The following is a 10525-nucleotide window of genomic DNA, read 5'->3' as shown; positions in this document are numbered from 1 at the left end:
AAAGGTCGGATTGTAGCCTATCGCGATTGCGATTCATCGTATCGCGACATTGCTGCTCGCGTTGGTCGAGATCCAATGACTGTTAGCAGACTATGGAATCGGTGGGTTCATGTGAGAACGCCGTGCTGGATCCCAACGGCCTCGTATCTCTAGCAGTCGAGATGACAGGCATCTTATCCGCATGGCTGTAACGGATCGTGCAGCCACGTCTCGATCCCTGAGTCAACAGATGGGGACGTTTGCAAGACAACAACCATCTACACGAACAGTTCGACGACGTTTGCAGCAGCATGGACCACCAGCTCGGAGACCATGGCTACGGTTACCCTTGACGCTGCATCACAGACAGGAGCGGCTGCGATGGTGTACTCAACGACGAACCTGGGTGCACGAATGGCAAAACGTCGTTTTTTCGGATGAATCCAAGTTCTGTTTACAGCTTCATGATGGTCGCATCCGTGTTTGACGACGTCGCGGTGAACGCACATTGGAAGCGTGTATTCGTCATCGCCATATTGGCGTATCACCCGGCGTGATGGTGTGGGGTGCCATTGGTTACACGTCTCGGTCACCTCTTTTTCGCACTGACGGCACTTTGAACAGTGGACGTTACATTTCAGACGTGTTACGACCCATGGCTCTACCCTTCATTCGATCCCTGCGAAACCCTACGTTTCAGCAGGATAATGCACGACCGCATGTTGCAGGTCCTGTACGGGCCTTTCTGGATACAGAAAATGTTCGACTGCTTCCCATGGCCAGCACATTCTCCAGATCTCTCACCAACTGAAAATGTCTGGTCAATGATGGCCGAGCAACTGGCTTGTCATAATACGCCAGTCACTACTCTTGATGAACTGTGGTATCGTGTTGAAGCTGCACGGGCAGCTGTAGCTGTGCGTGCCATCCAAGCTCTGTTTGACTCAATGCCCAGGCGTATCAAAGTCGTTATTACGGCCAGAGCTGGTTGTTCTGGGTACTGATTTCTCAGGATCTATGCACCCAAATTGCGTGAAAACGTAATCACATGTCAGTTCTAGTATAATATATTTGTCCAATGAATGCCCGTTTATCATCTGCAGTTCTTCTTGGTGTAGTAATTTTAATGGCCAGTAGTATATGTATTTTTCGTCATTTTTGTGGCGCTTGCGTTGTTCTTTGCAAAGAATCGTGTAGGAGGGAAGCAACTTGGCGGTGCTATCTCGACCGGTGTATCTCGTGCGGGCCCTGTTCCCGGTCCCCCGCTGGGACCGTCGCAGTAGCCGTGTTGTGGCAGCGCTGCGAGCCCACTGGGAGCCGCGGCACATTTGTCTCGGCGGACGGCGGGCGGCCGACAGCCACTTCCGCGTCCGCCCTCTGCGGAGCCCGCTATGGGCACCACTGGGGAAGCGGCCGGCTCATCTCGCATTCAGCGGGGCGCTCCTCTCCATACTCCGACAATTGCTATACACAAGAAAACATGATAAAAGCGTCAGCCTTACGTCGAGTAGAAAGAGGTGACTTTTCTTGTTTCAGGCAATAAGCCTTTCTCTGACCGCTGGTATCTAACGCGCCTTAAGCGCTAACGCAGTGGCGGAAAAAAACACAACACCTAGAAGGAGTTGTTCGACATAAACGAAAGTTGGTAGGCGTGTCTTTACATCTGAATTATTATGTCTTTTCATATTTCGCGCCAGTCGCATAAAAGTGGCGCTAGTAATGCCACTATGAGGATGCAAATCAGGTTTGCTTTAAATACACGCCGGCCGCGGTGGTCTCGCGGTTCTAGACGCGCAGTCCGGCACCGTGCGACTGCTACGGTCGCAGGTTCGAATTCTGCCTCGGGCATGGACGTGTGTGATGTCCTTAGGTTAGTTAGGTTTAAGTAGTTCTAAGTTCTAGGGGACTTATGACCACAGCAGTTGAGTCCCATAGTGCTCAGAGCCATTTTTTAAATACATGCTACACCGGTCGTGAGCGTTAGTTACCTTTCAGACTGGACGTGGTGAGTTGTTATTGGTTAAGAGCGACCTTATCAACGCCTCACTGAGTTCGAAGAGGTCTGTAATAGAGCTACGAGAAGCTGGAATTTCCTTCTGCGATATTGCAGAAAAACTTGGCAGGACTGTAGTCACTGAACGTGACTGCCATCATAGGCCTCCGGACGGCCAAGTGAATCTAACGAGATGGAAAACCATCGGTGTGCTGCGTTTGGTTCAGGCACATCGTACTGCATCTGCGGAAGCGATATGAGGAGCAGTTCACAGTGACACAACTACGTATTACAAATCAGCTACTTAAAGGACAGCTCCGAGTCAGACCCCCTGTAGCATGCATTCCACTGACCGCAAACTACCAACGTTTACCACTTCAGTGGTGTCAAGCCAGGGCTCGTTGAAGGGCAGGGTTGTGTTTTTCTGATGAAAACTGGTTCTGATTCGGCGCAGTTGATGGCTGTGTCAACGCACAGGAGGAGGCCTGCGACCAACATGTCTGCGCGCTCGATACACTGGACCTACACCTGGCGTTATGGTTATTCCACGTACGCTGACTGTAGATTTGTACGTCACCCTGGTGATTCGACCCGTTGTGCTGCCATTAATAAACAGCATTCCAGACCGTGTTTTCCAATAGGATAACGCTCGCCCACATACCGCTGTTATAACCCAACAAGTTCTACGGAGGGTCGACATGTTGCTTTGGCCAGATCGATCACCAGATCTGTCTCCAATCCACCACATATGGAACATCGTCGGACAACAACTCCAGCGTCGTCCACAAGCAACATTAACCGCCCTAGTGTTGACCGACCAAGTTCAACAGGCATGGAACTCTGTCCAAAAAATGACATCCGTCACCTGTACAGCACAGTGCATGCACGTCTGGATGCATGCATTCAACATTCTGGCGGTTACACAGGATATTTCGGGTGTACATTAAACTGTCACCTTGCAATGTTAATCACTTAAATATGTTACCTGTGAAATGCATTCTCGAAATCTCATTATTCTACATAAATTATTTTTTGATGTTGTGATTTTTTCTCCATCAGTCCCCCAGAGGAAAGCGTGGGAGATAGTCTTTCGCAGTCATTTAATGTGGAAGAGAGTTAAGTGGAGATAGAAGCAGAGGCGGCCTAGTCTATCTGTCGTTGCAAAGCGAGTACGACCTTGCGCCCCCCCCCCCCAATCCCCCCAGCTGATGTTGAAGTAGGTCGACTAGCCAAATCATGTGATATAAATTTTTAAACTTCATAAAACAAAAAATTAATAGAATCTTCATTTATTATTACACGTGTAACACTAAAACAATACAATTATCCATTCCGTTCTAAAAACTACAAAAATGTTTACGAACAACATCTACACTTCAAGTTTTGTTATTTTCAAGAGCCTAACATTGTCACCAAATCCATTTAAACTGAAAGGAAAGGGCAATTGAACATGCGAATTGTATGACACCCCTTTCTGAAAATTATTTTTTATTTGTACAGTTTTGTTTAACGATTCTGGACCAATGAGACACTATGTTAACATTTACATTATTTGCAAAAACAAACGAGGGAGCAGCTTTCGTTTTTATCGGGGACAGCTACGACATGTGTAGCTCTTCGCTTTAGTCTTTTGCCATCCTGATCTTATCACGCAGGCATCGTTCTCTGTATCTCTGAATAATTTATAACTTAAGAAGCCAACTCTCATTCAAAATGTGTGAGGCGTGCTGCAGCTCGCGTTGCTGCTGTTTGTAGGTTTCCGCCCTCTGTTGAAGGCCAGACAGTATCGTTTAGTTGGCATGGTTGCAGTCGTTTGTCTTCTTGTCGTGTTGACTGGGGCCACTCGGTTTCACAAGCGTTACCTGTCCGCTAGTGGCAGCAGCGTCGGTTATCTAGTAGTAACTGTTGCCCTATCTTTGGGGCGACGTCGTTGTTTTTCCGGGTCGTGTGAGTGGCCATTTCGGTTGGGGACTTGGAGGAGTCAGGTCCGCGCAGTGCCAGAACACGCCGGGACCGCTTGCGGCACGCATGGACTGCCGGATGGAAGGGCTGTGGTCACGAGGGTGCACGACCTCGTCGTGAACCGGATCCAGCAAGCCTTAAGGTGAGTGCATTTCAATCCAAGTAGAGAAACCTCCACCATTGGGATATCTCGCGTTTCTCCACTGACTTGGATTCCTGTTGCTGCTCATAGTGTCGCCGAGGCGAAGAGCAGAGAGTGGAGTGCTTGGGGAAGGCGGATCTGATTATCTTTCCTCGACTTCTTATTACTATTTACTGCGGTCTTATAAATGGTTTCTAATGGCTGCATGCACTTCGGGACTTAACATCTGAGGTCATCAGTCCCCTAGACCTAGAACTACTTAAAACTTACTAACCTAAGGACATCACACACATCCATGCCCGAGGCAAGATTCAAACCTGCAACCGTAGCAGCAGCGCGGTTCTGGTCTGAAGCGCCTAGAAAGGCTCGGCCACAGCGGCCGGCTACTGCGTTCTACTTGTTACAATTTGTTAACCTGGTGGTAGTCAACTGGCAGCAGAGCGTGGTTACGATTGTAATATCACCATTTCAGTTACTGTTTGTTTGATTTGTTAAAGTCTGTTAGCGTTGTACAATTTCTGCCTTTGGTATTGTGTTCTTTTTTAGGTGATCAACTCTGTAATGGCTGTCAGGCAGTGCCCTGGGATCGGCCTATTGAGGAAGGACCACCTCATTTATGAACTGGTGATGAGACGCCAGCCAATTGAGGGTAGTGTTCCGGACTTAGCAGCCCACTCACATGCTACTGTCCTTCAGCCAGTTGATGTCACGCCTGATGTTGTGGATGAGACAAAGGCAGTCATTGAGTTTTTCTTTAAGGCTGTTAGGAGTCTTGAGGACAACATCGGCTTTTTTGAGGGCACTCAACCTAGTGGCAGTCAGTTAGACAGGGTGCGGGCACAGTTGATACATTCATCGAACCAAATATCTGATTTAAGGGCATTCAAGTTAGAGGATCGTGATAAGGAATCAACCGCTGAATAGGAGTCCTTGGTTAATAAATTGCGGTATAAGGACACATAAGCAGGATTTGTTATCTTCCAGGCGGTTCGCTAGAGAGCCCGGGAATAACGCCCTTATGTCCTCCAAGGGGTTAGCTGGGGCGTTTTCTACATTGCCTAATCTCCTAGTGCATCGGTTTCGAGACATCACAGAATTACCTAGAGACCGACTCGAGCAAATTGAAAGGTTGTTATGGTTGTTGGTTCGCTTTGAACAACACGCTGATAAGTTTGGTGTTTCGCATCAGGTAATTTTGTCTCTATTGTATCCTTTAACTAGAGGCGAATTGAGGACTCTGGTATCCAGGGCCATGGCAGAAGGGTTTTCACTGCAGCAGTTGAGGGAGCTTGGGATCAGCGAAAGATTGACCACGGGAGTTCGTAAACAGCTACAGTGTCGCTATGTGGCCGGCCGGTGTGCTCGAGCGGTTCTAGACGTTTCAGTCCGGAACCGCGGGACCGCTACGGTCGCAGGTTCGAATCCTGCCTCGGGCATGGCTGCGTGTGATGTCCTTAGGTTAGTTAGGTTTTAAGTAGTTCTAAGTTCTAGGGGACTTGATGACCTCAGATGTTAAGTCCCATAGTGCTCAGAGCCATTTGAACCACTTTTTGTCGCTATGTTTAGCAAATGCAGCAAGATAGGGAGGAGTTGCATCAATACGTGGAAAGAGTTAAGACGGCTTGTTTGGCCCCGTTAGTCGACTTTCCGGAACGGGAGTTAGTTTCAATTGTCCTGAGGGGAATGCGAGCGGTGGATAAGTCACGAACTTCGTGCCGCCGTTGTAGCGATATCCGCGTTGCCGCTCTCGAACAATAGACCCCCGTGAAGTTAAAGTTCAGCCCATGGGCTGAGGGGAACTCGTGCGGTCGAACGGGGCATTTAGTTCGCACTTGCGTTCAACCGCGGACACCCAGAGTCAGTAAACGACGCCCAACTGGGCAGCGACCCCGGGGTCAAGCCTTTAAACCCTTGCGTGCCCGTGTTGCTGCGCGAGCATCACCCCCACTGCCTAATATTCGTTCTCGAGTAGGTGGCGAACCTATTTGTGCCTTTTTGGATTCTGATAGCTCCTTTTCATTGCTGAGCTTGGAATGGTTTCTTGAATTTGGTCATCTTGCGAGACTTAGGCTGGTCCCTTCTTCGATGCAGAGATGTCGAGTTGCCAACAGGCAGGTGTTGTTTCTGTACGGTTGTGTCCGAGGGAGTATCTCAGTTTGGGACTCAAGAGAAGCCAGGTCCACGCAGTGCGAGAACATGCCAGGACCGCTGGCGGCATGTACGGATTACCGGATGGAAGGGCTGTGGTCACGAGGGTGCACGACTTCGTCGTAAACCATATGCAGCAAGCCTTAAGATGAGTGCATTTCAATCCAAGTAGAGAAACCTCCACCATTGTTATATCCCACTATTCTCCAGTGACTTGGGTTCGCGTTGCTGCTCGTAGTGTCGCCAAGGCGAAGAGCAGCGAGTGGATTGCTTAGGGAAGGTGAATCTGATTGAATGCTTTATTAGTATGATAGTCCACATACTTACGCTAACTGCCATTGTATTAACAGTTTAATTTTTCAGCCTTTCGTGTGACAGATACAACATTTGGACCAGGCACTGATCCTCCACTGGCGTGACCTTGTCACAAATTTTCAATATATATTTGTCGCTTATTGTACACCTGAACCTGCAGTCATTCGAAGGAGAAGTCCGAGAACTTTAACTAGTTATACAGCTTAGAGATATTACCAGATAGTGATATGCAGTTTACATCTCAAAAATTTAATCGGTCCACGTCTTTATTTGCGCTGCTCCCAACACGAATCTGGGTCAAAGATCGCCCATCGTTAAACAGCTTCGGCACTTAATAAGTGAGCGGAGGTGGAAGCCAAATCACAGCTGGTGCAGTTCACAATTAAGTGTGAGAATTTTTGACGGGGTGGGGGGCATTAGACCAGTCAGAAGAGAGCTGACACCAAAAAACAGTGTCCTAGTCTCAGAATCCTTAAGACAGATATACAGCGGTGGTACCTTAATGGCCGCACAGTCTTCATGGAATACAGGTTCTCTACATCTACGTTGTCTCTCTTTCACTATTTTCTGTTTACGTTCCCTGAGAACTTCTGTTGCATTTTGGTGTGTATTAGATATAGACATTACGCTCCCAGCAACGCGTGTCTGAATTATACATGCGTGTTTGTTTCCATGTCTGCTTGATAAGGACTCCGTACATTGGAACTGAGAGGCACCCACATGCCTTGCTCATACTGTGGCATCAAGCAGTCAGGCCTGCAAGATGAGTGGTCTGCCAAGCGAGTGGTCTCATTCTTATTTATCGAGTAACATGAACTCTAGTACTCACAATTAAGTTGCAAGTTATTCTCCTGTTAGAATATTACGCAACAGAAACGGAAACGCACATCTGACTATTAGTAATTTACACAGCTCTGACAGTTCACTACGCACTGGCAGTACCACATTTTCTTTCTTATTTAACGGCTTTGATCAACACGTGGCCATCGCACTGAGTATGAATGGCGCACACATTATAAATTCTGGATATCATGACAACATACTATTTGAAGGAAAAGGCCAACAATCTTTTTCTTTTCACTATCTTTGTTATTCCGATAAATTCTATAACCTAAGCACACCAGTACATTTTCTACAACAATTGCACGTGAGAAACTCCGCCCAGTGGGCATGGCTTTACATTGGTGATTCTCTATCTTATGGTCTCGTAATTATCTAACACTACAGTGCACTTTCTGGATAGGATGGTGGATCTTTTGCTATATCTCACACTTCGACTCTCACACCCCATTACGAAAATATCCTCCAGACCGAGCGGTACAAAAAGGAACATGCATAACCCACTGCCTCTGAACCTATCTTGCTACCCTCCCACGCAAACCACACATACTTATATTACATGAAAAACATCACACTGGCAACATACAATACAACACAAAGAATAGTCACAATGTTATAATCACATCACTTTCAGCTTTCCCACTTCGACTAATATTCATCCCAGTTTCACACGACACTGCCCCACTTCGTAACTTTCCTTTCCTACTACGAACTCTGGAGGATATATGCACGTCTTCCTGTGCAATGCAAGCCAAGTGGCGTTGCTGGATAGACGGCTGACTCACCTTGCTTCTCTCTCAGAGTATTATAGTTTGAATCAAGTGTCACTCGGAAACATAACACGCAAAGTAATATTAAGAACATATTCATCACACACGCGAGTCCTCAACTGATACCATGGACGAGTACTTCTCTTTATCCTTTGTCTCACACACAGATTGAGACTCAAACAGTACTCACCACGTGGAAGTACTCGTCTCTAATTTCAAGTCCTGCACACGCCATTTCTTAAATATTTCCAACTTACAGTACACACGCCAGTAATTCAGCTTAACTTAAGCACTCGGAAGTATTTCAACTTATTGCTACACGTGGTTTCATTGTGACCGTTGGTCACTTCCGAAGATTACTACGATCCCCTTAATATTACCTGCCTGACATTTAATTCTCCCCACAAAAGTTCCTGAAATAGAGAAATTATTATTCCAAACTACACTTAAGTATTCCACATGCATACCATTCTATCCACTCTTTTCTCTTCATGGAGCATACCTAAGACAGGTCTTACCAACACAAGATCCAGCGCCAGAATGCTGAAACATGACCGATCTCGCACCTCCGCCAAGGTGGGGGAGCACCATGCTACCGTATTGGTCAGCCACATTTCAGGCGCTCAAAGCTCAGGTAAATTTCATCTCTTTGGTTCCACCAAAGGTGATCAAAGGACCGTCTGAAAGATGATCATATGTTCACATTCACTATCTGCGGTTAGCAGACGACCATACATTCATTCATTTCGCAGATCTCACCAAACTGGATATAGGGATTTATTTTGTGGGAGTGCACATGTGATCAACTAAATAAATAAATTGTCCTTCTTTCCTACACTGGTATCCAGCTTCGGTGTATTAAGTGAAAATGAGTTATTAATACAAAAATTATGTTGTTATGAGAGGAATAACGAAGAATGTTGTACCTATTTTCAATGTCGGGCGGTACTGTACCCTTTCAAAACAACAGTTTGTAATTAATTGCACTGGCATCTTATCTCCAATTTCCTTCACAGACTCATTGAATTTTTCCAAAACCCTTCCAACAAACCTATATCTCCCATTCACCTTTGTGTGATCGCAAATCAGGGAGCGTGTCAGAATGAACTATGTTGATCGTAGTCAGTGAATAGTTCAGTTTGTAACGGGTTGCGATCAAATCCAGAGAAGGAGAGCTACGTACAAACCCACCCTGGTAGCCGTGCGTGTTAACGTGGCCGCTGCCGGGAGATGTGCCAACTACGGATCGAATCCGCACGGTGGGTTAAATACGACGATCCGGTGTGCTGGCCAGCATGGATGTGGTTTTTAGGCGGTTTCCCACGTCCCACTAGATGAATACCTGGCTGGTGCCCAAGTACCGTCTGAGTTATATTATTCGCAAAAAGTTTAGAAAAGCTTTTGCTCTCTTTCACATGATTAGCAACACTCGCACAAAGATGCGGTACACATATTCAGTCACGGGGGCTATCGGAATGCCGAGAGGAAGGGCATCCGGTCACACATTAAATTAACCATGCCAAATCCGTTCATAACCATACCGATCCTGCATTGGTGTGGGACAAAAGCTCACGAAAAACAAGGCATAGAAATACGTACCAGTGCGTCAATGCTGCACTGCGACCCACATAAACAAAGATCTCTAAAAAGACAAAGTCTAAGACTGATCGAATTGCGAATGGACCTCATAGGGTATTGTTAAAACACTGATTTTGGTCCTAGAACGTGTCCTTACGCTGCTAGTTTCAGTGGTCTAACAGTTTACTGCTAACGTTCTTGCGCTCCACCAGAGGGTAACAACGGCAGAGCTCCTATGTAGCCTCACAGATAAGGGCGGACAGAAACATTTTTAGGGGTGGAAGTAACTGTTTTCTGGATTCAGGTGTCCCCTACATTCGAGGCGACTCTCAGTAATTCATCGTGTTTGGCAGATACATAATTTCACAGCGTCACGTTTCTTTTGTGTCATTCCTCGTTCACGATATTTTCCAGAAAAGCTCATCAGTCTCGGTGAGAAAACAGTTCCTTTGTCGTAATGCTATCAGTTCGATTTATTTTCTTCTCAGGCTTCGCGCACGAAGAATACAGGTAAATTATAACTCCTCAATAGGAGCCGTTATATTATCCGAGCAAGAATCATGTTAAGTATAAATACAAACAAAAAATTTAATGAACTGCACGTAAATAACATACTCAGTCACCACAGTGAGCACCAAGACGTGCCTCTTAGCGGTATCTAAGTGAATGAGTTGTTCAAGTAAAGTAGGCAGTTGCGATAGTTTCACGATCTTATGATCCACATTGCCGCCAAATACAGATGTCTCATTTGCACCATCAGTACAAAGAGGGAAGATAACGAAGCCGTTGCTGAGGGAC

This window comes from Schistocerca serialis, chromosome 1, assembly GCF_023864345.2.
Source record: "Schistocerca serialis cubense isolate TAMUIC-IGC-003099 chromosome 1, iqSchSeri2.2, whole genome shotgun sequence".
Taxonomy (NCBI): domain Eukaryota; kingdom Metazoa; phylum Arthropoda; class Insecta; order Orthoptera; family Acrididae; genus Schistocerca; species Schistocerca serialis.
The sequence above is the reverse complement of the archived record's forward strand: the minus strand, read 5'-3'. Positions refer to the sequence as shown.